Raw genomic sequence first — 26,855 nt, forward strand, 5'->3', positions numbered from 1 at the left:
TTTTAAACAAAACAAAATCATAAATAAATTACAAATCGATTTACAATAGTCTTACGATTAAATTTCATTGTATGATATAGATTATCTAAATTTTAATCGAGAATGTGAATTAATTTTAAAAAACTATACTGTATTTAATTGTACGTACCTACGTACCCTATGACATGTGCAATTCAAAGAGATTGAATTATTTGAAAAAACTACATGTAGAAATTATGTTACGCAGTAATGTTTATTTCAAAAATGTATGTATATAAATATAAGTAAATATATAATGTATACGTACGAAAATGAACACTTTTTTTTTCTCTTTAAATGAAATTGAATTCAAGCTTTGCACATATGTATACACGAAGAATTATAAAAATTTTTCTAAACACGAAATAAGGGAACAGATAATAAGAAAAATGATTATAAATATTTTCCTCCTTCTTGTATGTAAAACTACAATTTAAATATATTACACAAAGCAATGATGAAAAAAGCAAGTAAAAAATAAATATAATATTTCATTCGGTAGTAAAAATATTTCATCTTGTTTACAATAGTGAGAGAGATGAGTCATAGGAAGAAGATTGAGTACTATAACCAGCCAGAAACTCATTTCCCAAAATCTCCAATTTCCTAGATATTTTGAAGAATATAGTACATACATTTCCTAAATATACTTAACACAATTCACAGTATGTTATTATTTCTACACTTGCAGTATTGAAACCAATTAAAAATGAACCATTGTAAAAAAAGATGCTACTAATTAATGACAGATATTGTTTTATCAAACTAAGTGATTTTAATCAATTAAAATAATGAAAAGGATTGCATAAAGTCCAGATATACTGTAAGTATTTGTAAGTGTAAACTTTGCAATGATATATCAATAGGAGACAATTTCTAGAGTATTTTCTGCGTTATAAAGTGTCGCCATCCCTCGGCGACACGTCACAACATAAGAGATCTTTAACTGTTAACGCTGACCTCGAGTGGTACATACAGATTCTACACTGAATTACACGGATAAATTAGAAATATAATATTCTTTTCGGTTGTTGTCGATTGATGAATACCATTTTAATAGATAATATCATCTATGCTTAATAATTAAATATATTTTTGAAAAGTAATTAGACATGAGACATCCAGATTTACTTTTATCTACGACTATTGCGATAGAAAAATTTAGAATGAAAGTGTCATTGTACAATGAATTAACAATGAATTATTCTACTTTAGAACTATAGTATAAACAAATAAAGATTTAAAGTATTATACAATTTTACATCAGTCACATTAGGAAGATATCTGAGGGTATTTTTTCGTGAGCTATGCGATGTAATAGAAGAAAATAAGTAGTTATAGTAGAACGTCATTTATCCAACTTTCTATTATGAGAATAATCGATTATACGTTTTCAACAATATTTACATTTCGAAACATGTGTCCTTTCTGCTTCAAGTCTCCCACTTTAGTGTCCTATCTAAGTTTACTGTATAAAAGTAGATTTCATTTATATCGTAAGTGATAAAGAAAAAACAGTAGTGATAAAAGAAAAATAGATTAACATTGAAAAATAAATGTTCACTATAGTCTTTTCAAAGCGATTATTCGACAAATCATTGTACTAGATTTACCCCAAAAAAAGGAACATTTGTGAAAAGACTAACACCAAGAAAATATTGGCCACTTAAACTCATTCAAACTTCATATAAAATAGTTCTTGTAACTCCATAATTAAAAAAGATATGGAAAAAGTGATGTTTAAATGGGCCATCCTATGTAGAGTTAACATATACAACAAATGTACTCTTTCCGAACAATATTTTATATGTGTACAAATAAATTCCAGTAGAACTCGCGCTCACGATTTCGATCAATCACTTTCAACCAGAAGCAGTGCTATACTTAGGACACTGTTTCCTAAACCTGTGGCCACTGTTTTCATGACACAGACGTCGTTAAAGTCAGTGGCTTTTTTTAAGGTCTCGATGCTTCGAATTCCTGGCGACGCGAAGTCCCACAACATGTCTGTCTGACCTATCCTGCGAGTTGCCCGTGAAGCGACGTTGATTTCGGCGACGAAGCTACTTCATGAATGAGAAGCATGCGCGCCCACACGCGCATAGTTGCTCCGTACGGTGCGGAGCAACGCGCACGAAAGAGGGTGAGTGTAATTCCTTTGCACCACGTGGTTGCACACCCATAGGCTTACGTTGCCCCCAGAATGTGACTCACAAGATTTATAGCCTTCTCTTCACTACTAGACCTTCCAATTCCAATCGTCCGTCAATGTGGAAGCTAGTGAGCTCTCATCGATTTTCATTTCTGGACGAGATGTCAGTTATTGCATAAATGTTTGATGGATTTTTATGCAAATACAGATTTCTCTATATTGTTTGTTAAAGAAAAATTAAAATTTTACCAGTTTTATTGGACCTGATTACATTTTTCCTTCAAATGATATATTTTGTTATATTGAACAACCTCGTAAACACTATAGAATGCATCGAATCTGCAGTATATCGAATACATGTGTATTTTGCTTTATGAAAGGAATGTTTAACATTGCATAAACTAATTTAATAATACATGTAACAGGTGTTAAATGAATTTCTAAAAGTAATACCTGCTTTTTAATGTAGGTTACAGTAAATTTCTTTAGTATATGGAACAGTTATTTTAAAAAACCAAATTAAATTTTGACAATTTAGAAATTACGTTTAAGAATCTACTTAGCAACATATTTTATATTTGATGTATATAAATGATTAATATCGTTCTTAAAATTTCTGTAACTGTTTTATTAAACTTCAGCAGATAACGTTCTATGTTAAATAATTTAAAGTTCTCAACTGTAGACATCATAAAAGTATTTGAACGATAGATATCATTAAAAAATAATGATATGTTAATAAAAAATTAATTATTATTAATTACTGTTTTTACAGGCACGTTTAAACTAATCTTAACAATTAAAGTATATTTAATAAAAATATACATATGTAATTTCACATTGAACTAGTGTATTACTGCAAGAATGATGGTTTTAATAACAAATTTTACACACTATCGTTATATATACTGTACATCGCATTTCACTCCATTTAATAAAATCAGAATTTGGTACGTTATAAATATTAACACTTTGTCTGCCGCGTCACCTGAATTCGAGTGACACTATTTCTTACATAAACTTGTACACTAATTACCTCGATGACGTTCGAACAAATCGAATTTTATTAAATGTATAAGTACAAGGAAGCTAGTAGAGAAATCATTACGAAGAATCTTCATCTTTTAGTTTCTGCTTTATTAAAAAACTATTCCGACTGTATAAAGGTTTTCATAAGTGTTTACTTCGCAATCAAATTGTTAAAAAAAAGTTTCCGAGAAACTGATATTTCCAATATATCGCTGCATGTACATAAATTGAAGAAAAAACATGCAAATTTACCTGGGCCTGTCGTTTCTCACAAGGACAATTTCTCAATTTTTCTAGTTGTTCTTCGATCAAATAAAAGGCCGTGTATTTTTGGCTCTCTGGAGACAACGGCGAATCCGGCGATCCAAGTCCAGAACTTTTGCTACCACTCGTCTTGATCGTAGTTCCCGATACATCCCTGACATTGATCGAGGCGTCTTTCTGCGGCGATAAAGGTGATAAAGGCGATCCGATACCCGAACTTTCCGAACTAGAATTTACGAGGCCACGACCGTTTTGACTATATTTCTTCGCTTTCGGTTTCGGAATGAAACTTCTACTTTTTACGACCTCTAACTTCTGCACACTCCCGGAAATCTTCGTAACCTTCGATCTATTCGCCTTCCACTCAAAAGGTTCTCGAAGCAACTTCAAACCGAAATCCTTTCTCGTGGGCACTTTAAAATTTGTCTTTAATGTTTCTCGATTTACGGAACTTGTATTTATGCGAGTTTCCAATTTAGACGATAAATTCATGACACTTATCACACTGGTTGCACCGACTTGATCAACACATTTCTCTTCGACTCTACTTTTTCGTTCCTTCCCAGAATCTTCATTATTATCAACGGATTCAATAATTCCTTTCGCTTCTTCGCCACGAGCACAATCCTCTAAGACACAGCAACGGAACTCAAAAATCGATTTATCACTCAACTCGGATTTGGACGATCGTTTCTCGACGGAAGATGCGACGCACGACAGAGCGTTAAATTTTTCAGAGTCCCCATTCGTGCTTCGTTCCTCCTCTTTACGGGGGATCCCACGAGTTCGAGGGTGCTCGAAACTGTTTCCATTATCCTTAATGGCGCCACCTTCCATTCCATTCGATCTCCGGCCGCTCTCGAGGAATTCTGGAACGACGCACTGATACCGTTCGAATCGGCCGTCGAACGACTCCAAAAGCCTTAAACCGTAACCGCCAATACAATCTTTCACCTCGTAATACTCCACGTTTTCGAAGCAATTATTTGAAATTGAAAGAGGCGCGCTCAGAGAGGCGGGCCGCCTTTTCACCGTGCCGGTCGCATGACTGGGAGAATCCCAATCCACGTGGAATGTCCTTCTTTTCGACGACATATCGATTATTCCTCGTACTTTATTTGCTTCGAGGTCCGAGCCATTTTACGACGATATCGAAACGAGAGTTTCGTCGATGCGTCTGCGACCGTATTTTTATCGAGGAATTTCGGTGTATAAGTTGATGTTCGCGCTGCCATTATTGATTATTTAAATGCGTTGTGTTCTTACTTAAGAAGAATCTGGGTAATCTATTATTCATTATGGATTATATTTGTGTTGCAGTATATGTTCGTACTGAAGACGTTTTGTCTAAAAATTAGTATACTGTGTTCTAGGTTTCTCTCCCAGATAACCATTTTATTCAGTTTACACGATCAAACTTCACTTTATTTTCCTTCCTCTTCTTTAACACATTCAGCCACTGAACACTGTTTAATACTAATTAACAAATAAATTTCTTTCGTCTGGTAGAAGATACGAATAAGATATTTACACTAAAAATTATTCACTCTCCTTTAAATTATTTTACACGCAACACATGTGTAACCAGCAGCTTTTAATATATTGTAAAAATGGAAATAACACATTTATACACACTTAGCGATCCAATCACTTTAATCCACTTGTTTTAACAGCAAATCAAACATATCCTTTATCAAACACTTTATACATCTCCAAGGATCACTTAGAGATAATTTCACTAAACAATTTCAATTTCACTAAACGTGCACCAAAAACATTATCCAACCGTATAGGCAACTAAATAAATTAAACTAAAATGCCGCAAATAATCAGTGAGACAATCACTGTTATCCATTTAACTGTATAAGCAACGAGACACTAAGCACAACACGAGACACGGGAAGGATCCAGCTGGATAGCCGAAGCTTCTCTGTCGAGGACATCGAAGGAAATCACGAAACTCTGGTACGGACGTCAATAAGACCGATAAGCGTATTTTCGGGTCCTTGCACTCAGACAATAGATGCACTTGCCGAGGGTGCCCCGAGCAAACTGAAAGCACCCCTAGGCGCGGAACTACCCTACGGCGTTAGATCGGCGCTAGGCGGTAAGTGTGTGCATACGGGAAAGTCCGCGGGACCACCCTAGGCATATAGGCCAGCCCCCTATCATAGCTCTGGGGCTAAAAACTAATTACATTCGGCTACGGGGTTGGTGTATGATCGTACCATATTGCATCGAGCAACACTTGTTCCTCACAATGCGGTATTATGAATTCCGCAAGACACGTACGAACTTCAATGTGTAATTTGGGTGGGGTATAGGGGTACCGATTGTGGCCACTGCACCAGTTCTGGTTATTTTCGTGATTATCAGGAGAACTTTGTTTCAGGCGAGTACCTTTTGTTTCGGCATTTCAAGTTGCAGTGATTATTTTGATTGTTAGGGAGCATATGTAGTTTTAATCTTCGTTTTCTGTTCTGAATTCTTATTAGAAATTCGAATTTAATAGCACTTGAACTTTTGTCGAATTCGATGGTATTCATAGTATTGCGAATACAGTTTAAATGGGATTTCTTGATTACGAATTGTTCAAAAATTTTATCACTTTAAACGAATTAATTTAAGTCTTGATTGACTGAATTCGAATGAATTAATTACGTGAAGAATTCATACTGATATTTGACGAACATTTGTATTATGGATCAGCAAAAATGTTGTATTTCTTTTCTGAAATTAATACAATATTACCAGATACTTTAATCAGTTATAAATTTATTAAATATTTATTATATATGTATTTATTATTATCATTAGTACTAGTATTATTACTATTCATTATTATTTCTATTTATTATTAAATTTAAGAATGTTTAAGTACAGATGATTAGATGGTGAGAGAGAAATTCATATATAGTCCAAACTTTCGAGCTTGCGGTGAAATATGCTTTAGAGAAAAACACGTTCGAAGTTTTGCTAGAACTATTGAATTCTTTTGATCGTTTCCTTAAAAATATTACACGTAGACTATAGATTTTTATGCATATATGGGGAATTTGTAAGTGCAAAATTGCATATGATACAAACGGTACGAAAAAATGTATGAAATATTTAAGTGTAGTGTTTCTTATAATATTTTTTAGGGCATATAAATTAATTTGAGTAATATTTGTTAGGGAAAACGAATATTTCCTACAGTAATGTTTTATTGTAATTCTATTGCAATTTTCTATCGTAATTCTATTATAATTTTATTTTGTTAATTATGTTTTGAAAAATTTGAGTTTGCAGAAAGACCTACAGTTTAGTAGTACGTTTGCTTTCCCACGTAGAAATTTTAAAATTTTTACGTACAATTTGTTTCATAGTATTTTTAGAGCATCAAACTGTGAAAATATATTTAAAAAATTGATCTTCTTGAACTTTTAAACGATTATGCATTGTTACAAGTTCCCAGAAGCAATTTCAGAGACCTGTTATCGGTGATAATAGAAAGTCCTTCTTATCTGACAGGATCTATCTTCCTGTTCTCGTAGCGGAATGCGAGTTACTCATGAATAGCATTTGGATAAAATCTCATCGGTCCGACCAGTCATGGCAGGGCCTTGAAGCCCCATGCCACGAACCAGTTACCACAGGGCACGTTCAACCCCTGCTTTTTCACGTGCACCCCCTGTGAAAATGGAAGGGTGGCACAAGTTCACCCCGCGCTTTGTGTTAGTGCATTTTTAAGCGCGTATAGTTGTGTGCGTTTTTGTTTGGAGATATTTTGACACCGATTTCGCGGAAGATCGCCTACGATATAACCCTCTGCAAATTTAGTTATTATACTCTCCTTAAAAATTATGACTTCATTTTAATGCAATGTGTATTTTAACGTTTATAATTTACTTCAATTCGAAAATCTGAAAATTGAAAAATTGAAAAGTTTTAGTCAACTTTAGGACGATATATCTTTTATTTGTTTATTCTTTAAAAAACTATATTTTAGAATTTAATACAGGTAGTTATGATTAAGACAATTAGGAGAATCAAATAAATAATTGTATTATTATGAAAATAGAAAGTAATTATTATTTAGTGAATTTATGATAAATTACATTTATTACGTTGCGTCCATTTGTAACTCTATGTAAAGAATTATTCTGACTTAGATATTTCAATATTTTAGGGGCGATAATTCATAATCTTGTAAATATTAACACTGTTATTGAAAGATTTCATGATTCAAATGGACGATATATGAATACTATAAACCTTAAATGAATGGTATACGTATGAAATAAATTTCTGATCATTCTTGAAAATAAATACGAATATAGACTGCAATTATGTGAACATTTGCACATTGATTTCATGATTATATTTCTATAATCAGCACACTGTGTAAATTTGATGACAAGCCGTTCAACGAATATTTGCAGCCTCTATACGCGTGTTTGAAGCTTGAAAATGAAAGTTTACCGCTTCAGTGGATATATTTTGACGGGGACTCGCGGTAACGTAATGGACCCTCAAACTCCGTCATCGCGGTCTCTCCTATTCCAACCAACGCCAATTGCCATTATCCGATGATGCGGACAGAAAATATCGTAAAACGTAATCCTCAAATATCGGAAACCACTGCGTGACTTAAATTGAATCGTAAAAGTGAAAATATAGCTCAAAAACCTTTAATCGTTTAAGTACGAAACACTGTCCAATTTGAAAACGCAATTATTGAAAGTAAATAACGGTAGGAGGGAGATGTTAATATAGACAGAATATAGTTGTTAATATTAAATAATGAAATGGGAGAAGGTTTATCACTATCTTGATTTTAATAGTTGAGTATAAAGTGGTGACATTAAGTTAATTAATATGATTGTATAACATAAAAAAGGGAACTTTTGTTTTGAAACAAAATGTTTTGGATATTGTACGTAATTTTAATCTTCAACCGCCCTTTAAAAACAAATCATAGCAAAAATTGATCTCTAATTGGGTCGGAAAAGTCCCTAGGGCCTGATCAAAGTTAAACTAAGAGGACTTAATTACTAATTGTATTAATAATAAGTATAAAAAGATTCTATGCGAGAAAAAAAAATATAAAATTTGATGTATGCGATTTTCGGCCAAGAAAATCAAATTTATCAGATACGTATCCTTTCGGATGTAATAGCTAGTATGTCTGACCTTCGTAGACCATTTCTACTTAAATGAAATAAACATAATATTATACATATATTAATTCGTGTGATGCTCTGTTTCATTAACACTAGATTTACGAAACCCGTCAATTTGACGGATATTGAATTTTTTAAACATTATTTAGTAACAATTTAAGTCGATTTTGATTCGTGCAATTATGTGAATAGGTATTGCAATACTCTGGCTTTGAAGCTACAATTTTCTAAGAACAATAGAATAAAGTGTAGAAAATAAACGCCAATAAATCTAGTGCAAATCTCGTTAAATACTCCTTTATACTATATATCAAACAGTTATTTTCTATAAATAGTATTATACAATAATACAAAGAATCATACGTACCAATAATCACATCATACATATCAGATGACTATTTTAGTTACTATGAATTTTTATTCTGTGCTTTCCGTCTTTATACAAAAAATTACTTCCTTTTCACTTATGAAACTAATTTTCGAATATCCTGTATATAATGGTATTCTACAAAAGATACAATTTTAAAATTATAAGTTGTATTAAATTGCATTTAACTCTTTAATAATGTGGGAATAGATGTATTTGAGTGTGTGAATAGATATATTGATGAGTGATGAATGTGTGTGCAATAAATGAATGACGCGACTGTGTGTGAGCGCGTTTTGAATGAATGTTCAAAGCATTGGAATATTTTTTGGAAGTTTTTTTATGAATCTAGAATATTCCAAATATATGTGAAGTTAATGCATGATAATGAAAGAATATTCTAAAAAATGTGTGAGTGAGACAAGAGCATCTGAATATATAAATAGTGTGTACGTTGTTTGATTTAGTTAGTGTTTTATTGTGAGTTGTTAAGAAATAATTATACTGTTTCTAATAAAATTCTCTTTCCCCTACAATAATATTGTAGTACTATTGTTTTTGATATATCCAGTTTCTGCTTTTTGATAAATGAATACTAAATAAAATAAATTGAATAAATTTGTAAAAGTTTCATTGCTATATTATATCCTTTCGCAGGGAATTGAGAAAATGTAATTACAAGTTTTATATTTAACTAGAAATAAATTTCTTTTCGTTGTTTCAACAAAATGGCGTTTTCAATATAACAGTTATTTACTGAAGAACACTTACTTCATTTTGAAATCAGAATGCGCAAAAAATGTTTGGATGACTGATGTTTCTAACTTCACTGAAGAAAAATAAAATTCATCTTGTCAGTGTCCATATAAAGATATTTATTGCCAAATATGCTCTTGCTGAAATTATTAAACATCAACAATTTCACCGCGGAAACAACAGTTAGAAGACACTTATTCAGATTCTTCTTATTTTGCACTTTATAGGATTTGACATCACTGAATAAAGAAAAATTCTGAATACACATTTTACGTGGTTAATTTTTGTTAGAAAAATATAATTTTTCGCTTAGGTGAGATTGTTAATTTCTCTGGTGTCATGGCAATAATTCTTGATCGAAAGACATGAGTCACAATGAGGACGACAGTCGTACTCCAGGGAAAAACCTAGTGGCCCCTTTAGGGCGAACTCCTCCCTGGTCTCATGCCTTCGGGAAATAAACGATCCGTGCCGAATAGGTCTTAAGTCATTGCTTTTGAAATATGCGAACCCTTCGCTATGACGTCAATTCTGACCCTTTACAATTGTTCGTTTTGTTTTATAACTCAGAATTGAGCACGTTTATTCCTCGGGCAACGGAATATTAACCCAAAATAACATGCGCGAGTTCTGATCTAAATAATCGTTGCATCCTTCACCTTATTAGCATATGAAAATTTATTGACACAAATTTTTATATTCATTGCAAAAATGTGTAGCTCAATATTTTGATGAAAATACGTTCTATGGAAATTGTACATGTAATAGTACGATAAATACTTTCAGCATCTGAAATTATATCTCCCAGTACATCCTTCATGTTTTCCCAACTTATGACTGACTAATCTTTGTTGTTCTAATCAGGAGTTTGTGATAAATACTTCTAAAAAATGTATTAGTTCTAGAAACTCATATTTCTATTATAATAAACTTTTTAAAAAACTAGAAAATTGTATTCCATACTTTCTACAGGTTCTTCTTTCTCCTCACTCAATTTTCAGCTATAAAAGTAATATTCGTATATAAAGATTATCCCTCTCTAACACTTGATGAACAACCAAGCGTTTAACATGATTGACATGTAATCATAAAAATTGTAACAATAGACATTTTTTCAGTTTCTCCATGTATTGATTATAGTGTTGAAGTGAAATTATGTATTTTTCAAAATATTTCAAATATTTAATATTTTTAAAATATCAATAATTGCGAAATAAGAAAATCGAAAGCCGCCATTTTGATGGTTACGGTAGTTTTATTGTTAATCAATAAATGCAAGCGGTAAACAATATTTTTCTGAAAACAAATTTTATAAAAAAATAGTAGTGGCCTTTATATTTCCTACACATGTTTACCTACAAACAAACTAAGTATACCAACTTACTGCCCCCTCAGAACAGAAAAAATTGCATTTGAGGCATTTTTTTAATATAAAATTATTGAATAAATATTACGAAATAGTTCCAGAACTAAACGGACTGTTGACCGGCAACTTTACACAGAAGCTGTCTTATATCACCGGTCATTATTCCATAATTAAATATGAAAGTGAAGCAATCTAAATGATATACTTTAATATACTTTATTTATTTATCTATTATATAACTTTGAATATTTTCATGTTTGAAACGTTCTATATTGCCCTGCATTTCAAACATGAAAATAGCTAACGCAAGTGCAAACACGAGTTAACTTGGAACCGGTCAACAATGTGTTAAAATAAAACACCGTATGTGTAATAATGTTAAATTGCTGTTGCGATTTTTTGTTAAAGAGTGCTGACTCTTTTGTTAACAGCGCCGAGGGTAAAGTAATTCTGAAAATTTTCACGCAGAAGAGGTCTCATTGGACCGCGGAAAAATTTGAATCCACTTGTGACCGCAAGCCCGTGTATTAACGAATGGGATTTCTCGGGGTCGAAGCTTACAACTTATAATCCCAACAAATCCCGTCATAGGTTACTCGCCCGACTCGTCCGAAGATTAAGCGTGCACCCCCGTGTTGCACACAGGTATAAGCATCCCCTGTAGTACTCTACATCAGTTTCCCCCTCCTCTTCGACCGTCTCATCCCCTTCAATCGGATTAAGCTGTACGCGCATACACGCATCATTTAGTCCAAGCATTGCCCGCGTAAAGGTATAGAATATTATGCAATTCCGAATACAACATTGCCACGATCGGCTTAGGAAATTAAATACGAGAGGAGAGCAAATTTCGATAGAACTATTCTTTTCGAACACACACTAGGGATCGAAGTTCAATTTGAAAATGGTAGAAAGTATTGGTAAATAATGGTAATGGTAAAGTACTCTATGTATTGCATAATGTATATAGTAAAATATTATAATATATTTTTGTAAAGAAACAGAGGGAAATATCTTTTTAAGAATTGCAGATAAAACAACATATTTCAAATAAAATTACTTCAATCCGAAGTGGGTTTTTAATTTACTGCTCTAACAATGTAAATTAAATAACTGAGTAAGTTGAATAAGCGGCCAGAGAAGAGTTTTTGCAACAAATGTTGCAAAGCTGTTTTTTTGTGAAAAGACAGAATGTGATGTAAAGAACGTTTCTACAAACTTTTGTGTTTTTATTACTCTAATTATCTAATCGTGAGAAATTAAGCATAAAAGAAAAGTGAACATTAATGACTATACAGACAAATAACCTGTTACGTCAACATACCAGAACCTAATAATTTATCGATTTTGGACAAAAATTTGTCTATTATTAATAAAAAAAAAAAAAGAATTTTCTTCAATTTCATATTTCTCAGAAATAATAAATTATTTCGTTTAATGAATGAATTATTATTCACATTTTTTATTTTGAAAAAAGAGCCCGATATTATACCAGCCCAGTCGTTACAGTGAGTAATAACTTGTTTTACCATCGTCCTTTATAATTTATGACATGTAACATAAGTCTTTTTTACAGATACCCATTCATTTAACTTATTTATTTATTATTTTCATTTCAAACGAAAAGTCCCTAATCTAAATTTTTACCAACAGTCGATCAAAGCAGACCTGCCAAAACTCTACAGGTACATGACGCTCGAGAAGAACAGGGTCGAACGTCCAACAAAATTTACCCTGACTCCTCGAGAGATGGAGCTTCCGATGCGTAGAGCTCAAGCTCGGAGAGGGTTATAGCACTTGCGAGGGTAGCTCGAACGGAGCTTACACCCGCTCTGCTCTCACTATGGATTTGCCATTAATTCGAAGCCCCGAGAAACTTTTGTCTCGCACGCGCGCACCCTCCGCGTTCGAACTACCTGCGGCTTTCCGAAAAAAAGGAGGACATCATTGGACACCATCTGGTAGAAGCAATTCCGCTACAAGTGCCCCGAACATTCTCATTTTTATCAATAAAGGAAAGGAAGAAATTCCTATATGAAAGTCGCAAAGTTTAGACGTTAGTTCCAGTCTCCGCACGCAGCGCTGCCTCCACGAAATCAAATAGAATCCCTTAAGCAAAATACAAATTAATGTCGTCTTACTGTAATAAAACTATCTATGTAGCAACTAAATTACACTATACTGAACTGTACTTATTGTAATAAAAAAGGGCGAAGTGAATTTCGATTTGATTCAGTAAAATTTAAAAGAAAAAGGGTAACTTTATCATTGATTATACTTCGAAAGTTTCAATATTTAGATGAAACGCTCGAGTTTTAACAGTGGGACGAAATAATATAAGAAAAGAATAAGAAAGGGAAGAAAATGGCCTTGTTGGAATGGCAAAAGGAACGATGCGCCCTTCGCGGCATAATGTTTTCGTACCGGCGAAACGGCACGAAGCGAGGGGGTGAATTTTCCCACGTGGCCGTCAGATCATGCGCATCCCGCCCCGGGGAAAGTTTTGTCGGTGAGCCGCGTTTATTGCGACCGAGTATTACCTTGACTCTTGGAGATAGGGAAATGGAGAACGGTACATCGAAGAGGAGGGCACCGCCAGCGGAATCGACGCTGGAAAAGCGAAAGTTGGCTTTAAAGTTTCAAGGGGAAAGCCCCGCGTGCCTCCCGCTGTTTCACTCTCTTTTTCCCTCGATTCACTTTCGGTCGAGACCGTTTCATTTCACTTTCGTTCCTTCGTCACGAAGGAAATCGCATTTAGTGAGTGTTGACGAGACCCGTCGTGTTTGAATTAGCGTCGTCGCGGCTTACACTTCTGGATCGTTGAACGGTGAAAAGGAAATTGAACGGGATGCGATTAAGCACTTTGAAAGATCCCATTATACATGAATGTTATGGTTCAACTGCTACACCTGAAATTTATAAGCTAATTTAGATGAATGTATTTTACTTTACTTCGGGGAACTATTCAGGTTTGGGTTAGGTCAATTATTCAGGTCAATTTAACCGGACATGCGAACCTTGATTTTTGCATGCATAGTAGATATATTCAGAAGGTTTCGAGAATTCCTTCGTTACGCAGTAGGGGACAAACGAAAGTTTAAAACTGACATTTAATAAATATAGGTGCTCTATAGACGTATCTCGTAGGTTTTTAAAATTGAATTTTTGGAAAATGAGACACCGAATAAAATTATTTCTCAACGCTTGGGATATTGATATAGTAAACATTTTTTTTAACTGACTGTGGCCAATTTCACAGTTTTATGTAGTTTGTAAATCGATTGATTACTGGAAGAGGAATTATTTTCATTTTAATAGTACATAATTTAATTGTATCATTTGTTTTAGTGGTAGTGGCATGGCAATGAAATAATTTATTTACAGTGCACAGGTCCTATGAAACATCTAAATCATACACTATGCGTGTACGAATATTGAAATATTTAATGGAAAATATTTTGTACTCGATTTGACAAAATTAACACAAAAAACAACATTTTTAAAGCGATTAAAGAAAGACACTGAATTAAAATATGAAAATTTTATGTAAAAAAGTTATACAAAAATTTAAACGATATGTTATGTGATATAATGTGAATAATTAATAATTAAATAATTAGTATTATTAAAAGTAATCTCTCCATATATTTTAAACAAAATATACGTTTAACTGCAATTATAAAATTTCTCTTCAGACAACAACTGACACAATAGAACTTTCTAATTTTTACTTTCTAATCGACATTTTTATTTAGACAATGCAATCATCTTCTATATAAAAATCGTGCAATATACACTCGTTCCTCCATTTATATGGAGTATCCTTTCTACGACGATTCGCCTTACATGTACAGACAGTCGGTACAAACTGAAACGAAATATCGGAAAGAAAAGCTGGTATAAATTTTAGAAATACATATTTGTTTAACATAGCTTAACAAACAATAAGAATAATGACATTTCAGAAAACCAAAGTAAATTTTATTCAATGTCACTAAATGAGTCCACTTTCTAACGTTACCTATACGAGTTATTTATACACCCGTTTTCGGCTTACTCAGGCCTATTTAATAATATTAAAAGTGTACACATAACAAAGATCTATGTTTAGCTAATGCTTGCACCAAGAATCAACGGAATAGATAATGAATGGATGAACGAAGATGAAAAGAAAGATTGATTTTCTCGAAACGTTGATTGATATACTTGTGCTATTTTGGAATTCATGGCTTTAACATGTTGAATGCCGCACGATTTCATAGAGAAAAATACACAAAACGAAAAAAATGTAATATTAAATCATTTGAATGAATTACATTATTATTAGTGCAAGTTCATCTAGCTAAATGTCACTGCATTAAGTAGCATTGTTTATAATGTAGAAATGTTTTCAAATAAACATCATTCAATTATAGTAATTCTATTTGGTTCGGGGTTACCGGAGATTCCCATTGCATTTAACGTGTTAAATTCAGATCGCATAATTTGATATCGTGAATAAACAATACCTCGTAAATACATCAGACACTCGATTTACGCACAACTCCACGTGAATTCGTTTTATGCGAACGAAATCTCGTAAACAGAGTCTGTGGGTACAAGATACACCAAAATATTTGAAAAAAAAGCTGGTATTATATAAGCTTTAGAAATTCATACACTGTTGGTGAAAAGATTGAGACTAATACATCGCTTAAAAAGAACACGTTCATTTGTTGTAAACATCTTTCACTGGAAAATCTTTGTGTGTGAAGGTATATAATTTTTGTTTATATTATTATTTAATTGAAGATATATAATGTTTAATTTGTGACGTTACGTGTCAAGTAATTCCAACCTTTTGATCCGCAGTATATTTATTTCACATAGCCAAACAAAAGAAATAATAATAATAACATTTCAAAAAGGAAAAGTACATTTTATTCACTGTGACTAAATTCAGATCGCGCATGAAAACTACCACGTAAACAGTGTTCCAATTGACCGCGTAAATGGAGGGTGTAAACCAAATTCATCTAGAGCACTATTAATCGAAACTCGCGTGCCTGCTACCCCTGTCATGCGCTTCTAGAGATCCGCGTGTAGCTCAAGGTCCGGCAAAAAGACTAATTGTTTGAACAAGATTCCGCTCACGCACGAGCACGCTGGCATCATCGCTCCGAGCAGAAATTAATTAATCTTGATTTCTGATTCCGTGGCGTGTTTATATGCCGCCGCGATATTCAATTTTTCATTCTACTTCCTCGATAGCCATTAACACGCGAACTGGTAAAAAAGCGAAATACGATTGCCGAGGTTCCGTTGACAACCCGATGAACAAGGACAGCGTCATTCGGTTTCATAAACTTAACATCAACATTTGTCCTTCCCCTGTCTTCTTTCATCGTTATGCTACATATCGCGCATGTTTCTTTCACTGGCTCGCCCTTCGTACTTTCACGAGACATTCGAGAGCTCGCACGCAGACTGTTCTCTTTTTGCGAGCCACCCTCTTCTGTGCAAGCCGATTTGATAACTCGTTCATATTTCAAATTGATAACACTGTCATCGTGAATTCTACGTTAATCCTGAATTATGTTGAAATGTTTCGTTCTTTATCGGATATTCTAGTATAGAAACACGCTTCTTTATCTATATTTAGAGCTTTGTTCTTTAATCCTGAATGATTAGTTTACATATTCTGAACGAATTGTATTAAAACTTTCCGTGCTCTAAATGATTTTCTAAACTATTTACAGTATGTTTGGAACTCGGTTATTTACATTTGATTGAAAGTACCTAGGCCGCTTTCAACGTGCTATGTATGTTTATTTTTGTATTTTTAATAATACGAAAATGTTATAGAATACTAGATTATTCCCTGTTAATAGCTGCGGAAGTCGTGCAATTTCTTATTGTAAGAAATGTATCAGAGAAAGGTCTACACTTTACGATACTTCTCTTCGCTGAAAAACAATAAATCAGTGATTGTTTTATTCGTTATAAATGTGGTCAGAGTTAATGCTAAAACATGTTTTAAAAAGCAGTGTGTTCAAGTTGCAATTCATTGGAGAGAAATTACATGAGTTTTACTATTGTTTTTATTTATTTAACTGAAACAAATAGGAAGATTCCATATTAAAATAATTCTAATTTCATTCAAACTGAGATAAATATAGAACGTATGTATAACATAACTAATTGATAGCATAAATAATTTCTGAAGAAATCGAAAGAAAAGGTTGATATTTAAATACAAGTAAAAACTACGAAAATATAGTGTAAGTGAAGAGTTTCACTGATTTAAAATATAATTTTCACGTTATTGTTATTTCTAATTAAAAAATAAATTCCTATTTTATCTCAGTTTTTGTACCAAAATGTTTGTAATCTTTAATGACAAACATGTTTGTAAAGAAGTTCAAAATGAAATAACGTTCTAAAGAACTTCATGAACCTCAACTAACTTGTTTGAATTTAATATTTATTGATCTCCCTTTCACCACTGTGGACCACGGAAAACTAATTCCGCAGTGGGTTAGAAAAGCTACGTGTCCGGCCATAGCCTTGCCTACACTACTAATTCTTATTGCATTATTTCGTCTATTGAACTAATCTAATAATTACTAAGCTGTTATTCTCTAAGCTGTCAATTCTCTTTTCGTTGAGAAATGAAATGTTTAATTTACAAATAAAAATTTAAAGATGTTTTAAATCTTTGTGACTGGGCTAGAATTTACTCTATTATTGATACACTTTGTCAGTCACTGATCCATGGAAAATGAAATAGTGCGTCAGAAATTGTACCAACAACTGTTGACAATTAATATGTCAGAAAGGACGCCTTAACTTCCAGAGTAATATATAACTTATCCATTTATATTTGCATATGCATTATACATATCGTAGATAATCTCATATTTTTAATACACCCTGTATAAACAGGTAAACGCTCTTCACTTTCAAGTAATTCCCCTTTAATTAAATGAAAATGAACTCCCAGCGAGGAAGAAGTTCGTGTTATAAAGTGACAATTAATCTTTGAGCCACTTTTTAATTACTCTCACTTAACGAGGTCGTCTATATTTTAGCCATGTGCGGTGGGCATCAATTTATTAAGGTCGGAGTTATACCCTGTAACTGCAGTTGCTCGTACCTTCTTTGCAATCCGTCCTCGTCTCAAAATGGTAATTCTCTCGTGAGGACGGAATTTATATCCCGAATATCCCGGTACCTCGAGTGTATCCTTAGATCCTGTGAGAGTACCTTTCATCTTAACCTTTGAAGTGATTTTTATGTATTCAAACGGCAATTGCTTTATCCCATCGAATGAATTTCGCAGTAACAAAAATCAATGAGTAATTCTTGAGCAATTCTTGTGCATAATGCAAATCTTGAGCAATTCTTGTGCATAATGAAATAATACAAATCAGTTGATGCAAATAAAACTGGAATTTTTCAATTGATTTTACATTCGCATTATACAAAATTTCAATTGTATTATGTAGTTCCAATAACTTATGTAATTATAAATTATTCTGTTTAGAAATACTTACCAAAATATATTTTAACAATCAGCAGTATATTGTAATGCAGATACCTAACGTTTACCTTCGGTAAATAGATTTATAAATATTTGTACGCGTGTATGATAAATATAAAATATTATTTTTTTCTGCGAATACGAAGGTGCTGTTATTGTTTTTATAGTTGTGCAAAATTGTTCAATAACGTAAAGTTCCAATGTAAAAGTAAAATATTTTGTTTCAATCACAATGCCTATTTTTAAAAGTAAATAATATTAAATAAATAAAATAACAGGACTTGCGTAACAACGTATGCAAGCACATATCATAAAAAAAGTTAATGTTAATGTTTTACGCAAAAAAATTATTCAACATTTATAAATATTATTTATTTTGGTCATCTGATATCTAGTTTTATGATTACAAGTGCTGTAATTTATAAACAAGAATACATTATTAATTCTTTCACTTATAATACCAAGACAGCCTCGTATTAAAAAATTTTAATTAATAAATATGAATATCATTTCATATCAAATAATTGAAAATATTACTTGTACCTCACAAACATGTAACCATTACAACAATCTTACTCATGGCTTGATCAAATTAACCAACTTCAGAATTTTTATTTTGTAAATATTTAAACTATAAAGGCGTTTTTGCAAGAGATCTTAAATTCAATTTATGGATTTGTACATACACAAGACTAGGAGACCCCTCGAATCTCAAGAAACGTATTGTTCCATTTTTCGCGAAAAATTGGAAATAAATCACTCTAAATATTCAGTAGTTTTAGTGATAAAACAACTTGTACAAGTCTAATCGAAAAAATCATAGAACAAGGATCAAGAAACAAACATATTTTATCAATAGTAGTAACATTCAATACGAATATCACAATGGAGATAAAATTTCTGGATCACCGGTACGCTTCTAATACAATAATACGCGTGCTCGGAGCCCGCCACGTGAAGCATTTTTTCTTCTTTAGCCTGTAATATTTCCCGGGGTACCCCAAACAAGCGGTGCTGGGGCTTAGAATTTGAAATAGCCTGAGCCAACCAGCCAGCCAGCCAGCGAGCCCAGGGGTTGAAACGTTACAGTTGCTGTCACATAAATATCCTGAAACCCCCTGAATTCTAGAGGCACGGATGGTTCCACCTCCCCCGAAGTCCTTGCGTCAAGTTGCAGAAACTCCACCGGTATCGATTCTCAATTCTTACAGAGAACGACGCGAGCGAGAACGCGAAAGCGAAAGAAGGAGGGAGGAAACGAAAGAAAGGGAGGGAGGAAACTTTGAAAGTTCCACCCATCAATGTTTTTCTTCGAACTATGAAACCAAGGGTAAGAGGCTAAATTGAATTGATAAGTACTACTTGCCCACAGATTTAACGCAGACCCGTGTAAACCCAATATAAACAGTTGAAACTTCGATTTCCCTGTTTCACTCCGAAAGTTTATCTTATGACATCGGGGCATTAATAACGCTCTTGTAACGTGATTGAGGTTGTAGCTCGTCGCGTGGCAATGCATAATAATGTCTCCCGCGCGAAGGATATGCGTGCGGAAGACTCGATGGCGCGACAACTTTAGGAGTTCGCGAGCAAATCCTAGTTGTCGAGATTCCGGATACATTTAGATTTGAGATTCAAATTTTCGTTGTAGGCGGAGTTCACGTGTTCTTGCGACGCGTTTGAAAATATTGCTGAATTTGTGTTTTTCACGCTAAAATTACCGTACACATCGAAGTGAACCGGTTTTTATTTTCTCTTTCGCGATTTCTGGTAAGGTATTTACACATGCTTCTCTAAGACATTGTCAAATAAATTGATTTAACACTATGTTCGGCGAATAATTAATGTAATCAATGTGAAGTTCTGCGAGTGAATTTGGCGTATGCATAATTTGCGTTTTTTTGTGTCTTTTGATACATTGTTGTATGGCGTATGTTATTCTTCTGATAATCTGTTAATTTGACCTGTATATTTATGTAATTGTTTATTAAATGATTCATATTACACTGTATAATTCTATCTGAATTCTAGAACTACCGAGCATTTATTGGAGTTGATATGCAATCCTTATAAAAATTGTAATAGTATATTTTTTTCGATTTCTTCAGACATTTGTTATAGTATTTAAGTGAAACTATTTATTTTCAAAATCGTTTCGGAAATTGAATACCTTGAAAATATCAACATTTGCGAAATAAGAAAACTAAAAATCGGCATTTTGACGAAAACGGTAGTTCTAATATTAATAGTTAACAGTCTAAAGTATAAGTCACTTGAAATATTAATGAATGTACTCTTGTAATTGCTGTATAAGAAAATACATATTAGGCAATCTGACAGCTCGATAATTCTAGTGTTAATTGTATTCTAGCTACACGTGGATTGAAAGGTTATACTGAAATCTAAGTTTAAACCTTCGGTGGCGAGCAGTTTGCATTTTTTTCGGCATAAAATGACGCACGAAATTTATACTTTGCGACCATAACGATATTTTTAAGGTGATACGAAAAGCAGTGAAAATACTTAATTAGATCATTTGCAGGAAACACAAATATTGCGTTTAATTTAAAATAGAAACAGTTGTCAGTTTATTTAATTGAAGAATATATTTAACACGTTTTGCCTGAATGAAGATTGTATCGCCATAACAAAAACAAAAGTCACACACACACAACCAACATCATACAGTACATCAAATCTCGCATTGATTAAAACATTCGTACATCGAATTCTAATAACAGCAAACATATATTATTAAAAGTATTTTTAAATATAATATACCTTGAAACACAATTTCACAGATGAGCCAACATTGTAATCGTCACAGTACCTTCTTGTTTCTTTATTTCAGTTCAGATACTTATCAAAAGAACGCGATAATAGTGTGGTCCGTTGAAATTAATAGAACAAATAAAACTTGATTTCGAGGTTAACTACGGTTAGAAAGTTAAAATCATAACATATGTAGGTTTACCCTCTATTGTATAAATTTTTATGAGGACTTAGACAAATATATAACTATTATTTTATTTAAATGTTAGCGTAGTAGTGGAATGAATAAGAAAATATTAATAAACAATGTTATTTATTGCATTTTATAACTATTCAACTGTATACATAAACAGGTACAAAATAAAAACAAATTTGCAGTGTTGCTTAACATATCGAACTGTAAAACATTTGAAATTAATTTTCCGATTGGGAACGGAATGTAATAGACGATTTATATTCATCTATTGCTGCACGTAACATGAAGCATTTAACTTGACAATTGCGAATTGCACGTTAATCACTTACTATACGAAGAAACTTTTTAATCAAAGTTTATATAATATCGAGAAGGTCATATAATACAATCGCCTATTTCTTTCTATCCTAGATTTTTATTTTAAAATAAAGGACTCCTTTAGCTTTTTATATACGACTTTAATGGTATCCAAATTTAGTAATTATTGGTATTAATATACTGTCTTAACATGTTTATTATAGAACAATCAACTGTAAGGTTACACAAATTTGAAGCAATTTATTTAACCCATTTTCAGCCAGGGGAATTAAGAACGTTCTACTCCGAGTGCCAAAAATTAATTTCACAGAAAACAAAATTATTTCTTTATTTATTATGAATAATTAGATATTATTATTTATTATTATCTTTTTCTATAAAATTATCGGTCGTGGAAAGTAGTAGTTAAACCAAACTTATAGTGTAAACTACCGAGATACCTTGTATTGTAGTTGGTAGCGAACAACCACTCTCGCTATTTCCTGTTTGGTCAAACTTCCTCTTTTTTCTCTGTAAATTTCTATATCTAAAAACACTGAAATTCTTCAGTGTCAGTTGTTATATTTTACAGATTTTTGAATTACATTAAAACAACCAACTAATGAAATATTATAGTAAAAAATACGTAATTCTATATATAAAACAAAATCTGACTACTGAACCTCTTAATTTAATAATATAGAAAGAAACTCCTCTCGGTAATTATATTTTCCGTGTCTTCAATACTTTAAAAGGAATTCTTTTGTCACTTTGAAGCTTGGACACAAATATGTTAAAAGTTCACAACACAGGACGAGTATATTAAATATTGCAACTGAACAAAAGTAGAAACGACATGGTTGTAACAATGAAAAGCACAATCAAAGGACATGCGTAAATTTTACAAATGTACATTAAAGTTACACAGAAGAATCTCGAAATTTCCGGAAATAACTACAGCGTTATACTCGAATTTAAAATACTGATTATATTACATCGCAACTGATGTTTAATAAAGATATTTATGAGATTATTGAAAACAGCTGTACAGTAACTGTAGTACAATTAATTGAGTAGTTGCAAACATGCGTTTGATTAATTACTAGCATAGAATTATTTATCTTGTATGACATATGGACTGGAAAACCAGTAAAATTTATTTTAATACTTATATGTTATGATAAAAATACATAAAACGTGCGATGGTGGTGTAATGGTTAGCATAGTTGCCTTCCAAGCAGTTGATCCGGGTTCGATTCCCGGCCATCGCACACCCCTTTCTTTTTGAATTAACAAATTAACACATAAGTATAAGCATCAGATTAACATTTTTTTGAATAAACATTTAAGATACTGCTGCTATTTAATTTTCGTAAATTGATTTCGAAGAAGCAGGAAAAAATTGCAGAGCAAGAAAATTTAACTTTAAGCAAGTGAAATATTTCAGACACAAACATTTCTAATAAAAAAGGTCTGTGTACTTTCTATTAGATAACTGAGTGAATACAAAGGATATTTTAAAAGAAATAACGAATTCCAGACTGAAATTTGTACGAATATTGGTTCTAATAACAAATTTTACAAACATTGAAACTGAAAGATGTTTTAAATTAAGTTAGAAAATAAAGCAATTATCCAAGAACTGAAAAGTATATTCTCGTTTTCGTACACAATACTGCACATGTAACTATTGATACACGATATACGAAATATATATGTATGCACCTTTCACTTTGCTAATCGTAAGATTATGAAATCAACTTGCATTAGTTATATATAAACATTAACTGCCTTCTAGCAACGCAACGGTTTAAGTATCATTTTATCAAGTATAATTTTTTAATAAAAATTATTTATTTAAATAATTTTGAATCGAATATAATTTGAACAAAATTGTAAACACTAATTTATAAAAAAAGAAATTAACCCTTAACTACCGAAATTTCAAAGTTGATGAATAAGTCTGATTAGAGTAAATATTGCTGACTTGTTTTTCTACTTTAATTTATAAGCAATATACGTTCAAAATAATTATAAATAAAAAGTTTCTCACTTTTTTTAAAACAATACTTTTATTATATTTTAATAAAATTATATTTTACTTTTGATAATTAAAGATTAATTAATGGATTTTATTGTGATCATTTTAATATTTGTATACTGTTACAATTTTATAATACATTTATTTCGCTATAATTAATGTGATAAAATAAGTGCTGTGTATTTTCTTTAACTACCTTCGATAATTTATATGTATAAATATTCCATTTGTTTACTCGCAGCAGAGTAATAACTCTTCATTATGAAATCGTTGAATTATTCCAAGATATCGCACCATAAGAACCAACCTGAAATTCCGTTGCATGATGCTTGCTCATAAGTTAACGATTGGATCGATTATTTCAATTTCCTTCGTCTCGGTTCAACCCTCCAGTGAGTAATACAATAACGAGTGACAGATCGTTGAGATCACGGAAGCCTTTTGATTAAACCGTTGAAGAGTTTAATAGTAATAACATCGTTACATATGTCCTTACTGACTATCACAGGAGTATGACTTGCAGTTACATTTTTGCTACTAATTGCAATAAATTATGCGACGGTTAGAGAGGGGATAATTAATAGGTCTCATGGGGTGCATATGCAAACTTTTCTCCCTAGTGTTGATATAGCAATTAATAGGGACTTATGATTTATGAGCGTCTTTATTCCCCTAATACGATACCGGAACTTCCTTATTCATCTCCCTTACTAGGCAAGTATATGAAATACTAGGTGCAAAAAAACACTTCAACGTCGCTGTGACAAGCCTCTTTCTAGTACCCTGAAAATTCCTAAAAAATTAATTAAATTGCACTGCACAGATGAACGAAGAAATGATTTCATTTACAAGAATAATTTTAAACCATGAGATACGAGTATTTTTGGTGTTGTTCATTTGTTTATTTTGCTTTAAACTTTTCAAACTATAGTAACAGTAATATGTGAAATTAGATCTTTGTAGAGCTTTATAAGAATGTAAGAATTGCTATCTTATAATTACTAAAATTTTCATCATGCATTATGTTTTTCTTTAACAATAAAAATCTTAAGTAACTTTTTGGCACAGAAAACCAATGACTGATAATAAAATTAAGAAAGAGTTAATTTTATAAGAAAAAATAAATTGATGTTGTTATTGTTTTTTTAACATCTTTTAACACAAATACCTTCATTCGCATAAAGGTTATGTTTGAATCTTTCATATCTTAACTTTCATTTCTATATAATGTATCATAATATTGTTAATAAATAAAAAAGGATTATATACATCATACCATATTATAAACAATTTGATACTCCTCTAATTTTCATAAAAAATATTCTGCCTTACCCAAAGTGCTAAAATCTTTATTTATTTATTACATTTTAAATGTGTACAAGAAATAGGGTAGACCGAGGCAAATAGAATTACGTGGCAAATCGGAAAAAACTGAGAATGAGAGCACCGTCCCTACACTTAATCCAATACATCTTCAATTTTTTTAAGCCGTTGTTTGTCACCAGCACGTGTTGGAATCGAAGCGAACGCAACGAATTTGTGGCTAGTCTAAAATATGTTATTAGAATTTCATATTTAAAATGGCAAGGTAAGTTTGGAAACTCAAATGTGTTTGTTATTATTAATCTCTAAGGTGTTTAAATTCAGCATTTAATCTGCCTTAGGTTATTATTTTGCATTTTATTTATTTATTTAACTCACTTTGAAATATTTAGAAATAGGTTTATTCGGATAAAATTCTGCGAGACGAGTCTGATTATTTGTTTTAGAAGATTTATGCAATCTTTTTTGTTTCAACAATAAATAACTTATAACATAATTAAAATACACCGATAAATTTTTTGAGGTTAATACTGAATAATTTTAAGGTTAATACTTTTTAAAAACACTCTTTTTCCTTATAATGTGTGGCATTATTAATATACACATATTAAATAAATACACACAATTTTTGTTTAACATTCTGTATGTCGTATGCAATGTAATGTAGCGTATGTATTTATTTAATATTTTTAATTAATAATAATATATAAATATTTATGTCGTTGTGCTAGTCCTGACGTAGCTTCACAAGTTTGGCAAATGATAAACATTCAATATATCGCCCCTCTGAATTTTGAGCGGTCGTGGCCTGAAAATACCACTCGCACGCATTTGAATTACTATCTTGCTTTGTTTCAAATTCTACCCTCCAGACATTTTCCAACTGACTATGTAACTGTGCGTTGGTAATAACGTGACAATTCTCATAGCTGGATCGACTGATTGGAGGCCAGGTCACTTTATCCCCGAAAACCCATCCAAGCTAAATCTTCTGCCAAATCAAACCCTTAGCCGCTGGTTGTCGACCTATACACAATAGCTTCCAAAATAATCCAACGCCTATTAGTAGATCTACCCTCGTAAAGAAAAAAATACCATTTTGCTATCTTTAATTTTTCGCTTTCGTTATAATTATGGTATAAGGAAGGTGCAAATAATACATAATGATTAACCGTCTACTAATATGTAAACATAACTTTTATTGACTTTTCTTTAATGGATTCTCTTATACCCAAATGAATACAGACAAAATGATAGGATGTCTGAAAAATATTCCATATTATATAGATTTAAAATAGACAAATATGAAAATGACATAACTGTTCCTGTGTTTAATAATGTGTGGGACCTTCGTGGTTCTCAATTACTTCTATTATACTTTTCGGTAGGGATTTATACAATACTTTAATTGAAGGTTGTGATAAATTTTTCCATTGCTCTTTAATACAGATTTTTAAATCATTTAGACTTTCAAATTATCTACCTTCTGCGTAGACAGTTTTTGATAATAGTCCCCAACAGTTCTCAATTATATTGAGGTCCGGGGAGCACGCCAGCCATTCCAAAACAAAAATTTTCTCCTTTGAA

The 26,855-nt window shown here is 32.1% G+C and overlaps 1 protein-coding gene and 1 non-coding gene across 4 annotated transcripts in view; one reads left to right on the forward strand and one right to left on the reverse strand.

The window, feature by feature from the left end:
* sick (sickie) overlaps positions 1-26,855 on the reverse strand; it is a 520,404-nt gene that overhangs the window by 437,653 nt on the left and 55,896 nt on the right. The gene's annotated exons all lie outside the window — the stretch shown is intronic.
* On the forward strand, positions 23,104-23,175 carry TRNAG-UCC (transfer RNA glycine (anticodon UCC)). Its single transcript has one exon. It is a non-coding gene; the product is annotated as a tRNA-Gly (tRNA).

Source organism: Nomia melanderi, chromosome 11, assembly GCF_051020985.1.
Source record: "Nomia melanderi isolate GNS246 chromosome 11, iyNomMela1, whole genome shotgun sequence".
Lineage (NCBI taxonomy): Eukaryota > Metazoa > Arthropoda > Insecta > Hymenoptera > Halictidae > Nomia > Nomia melanderi.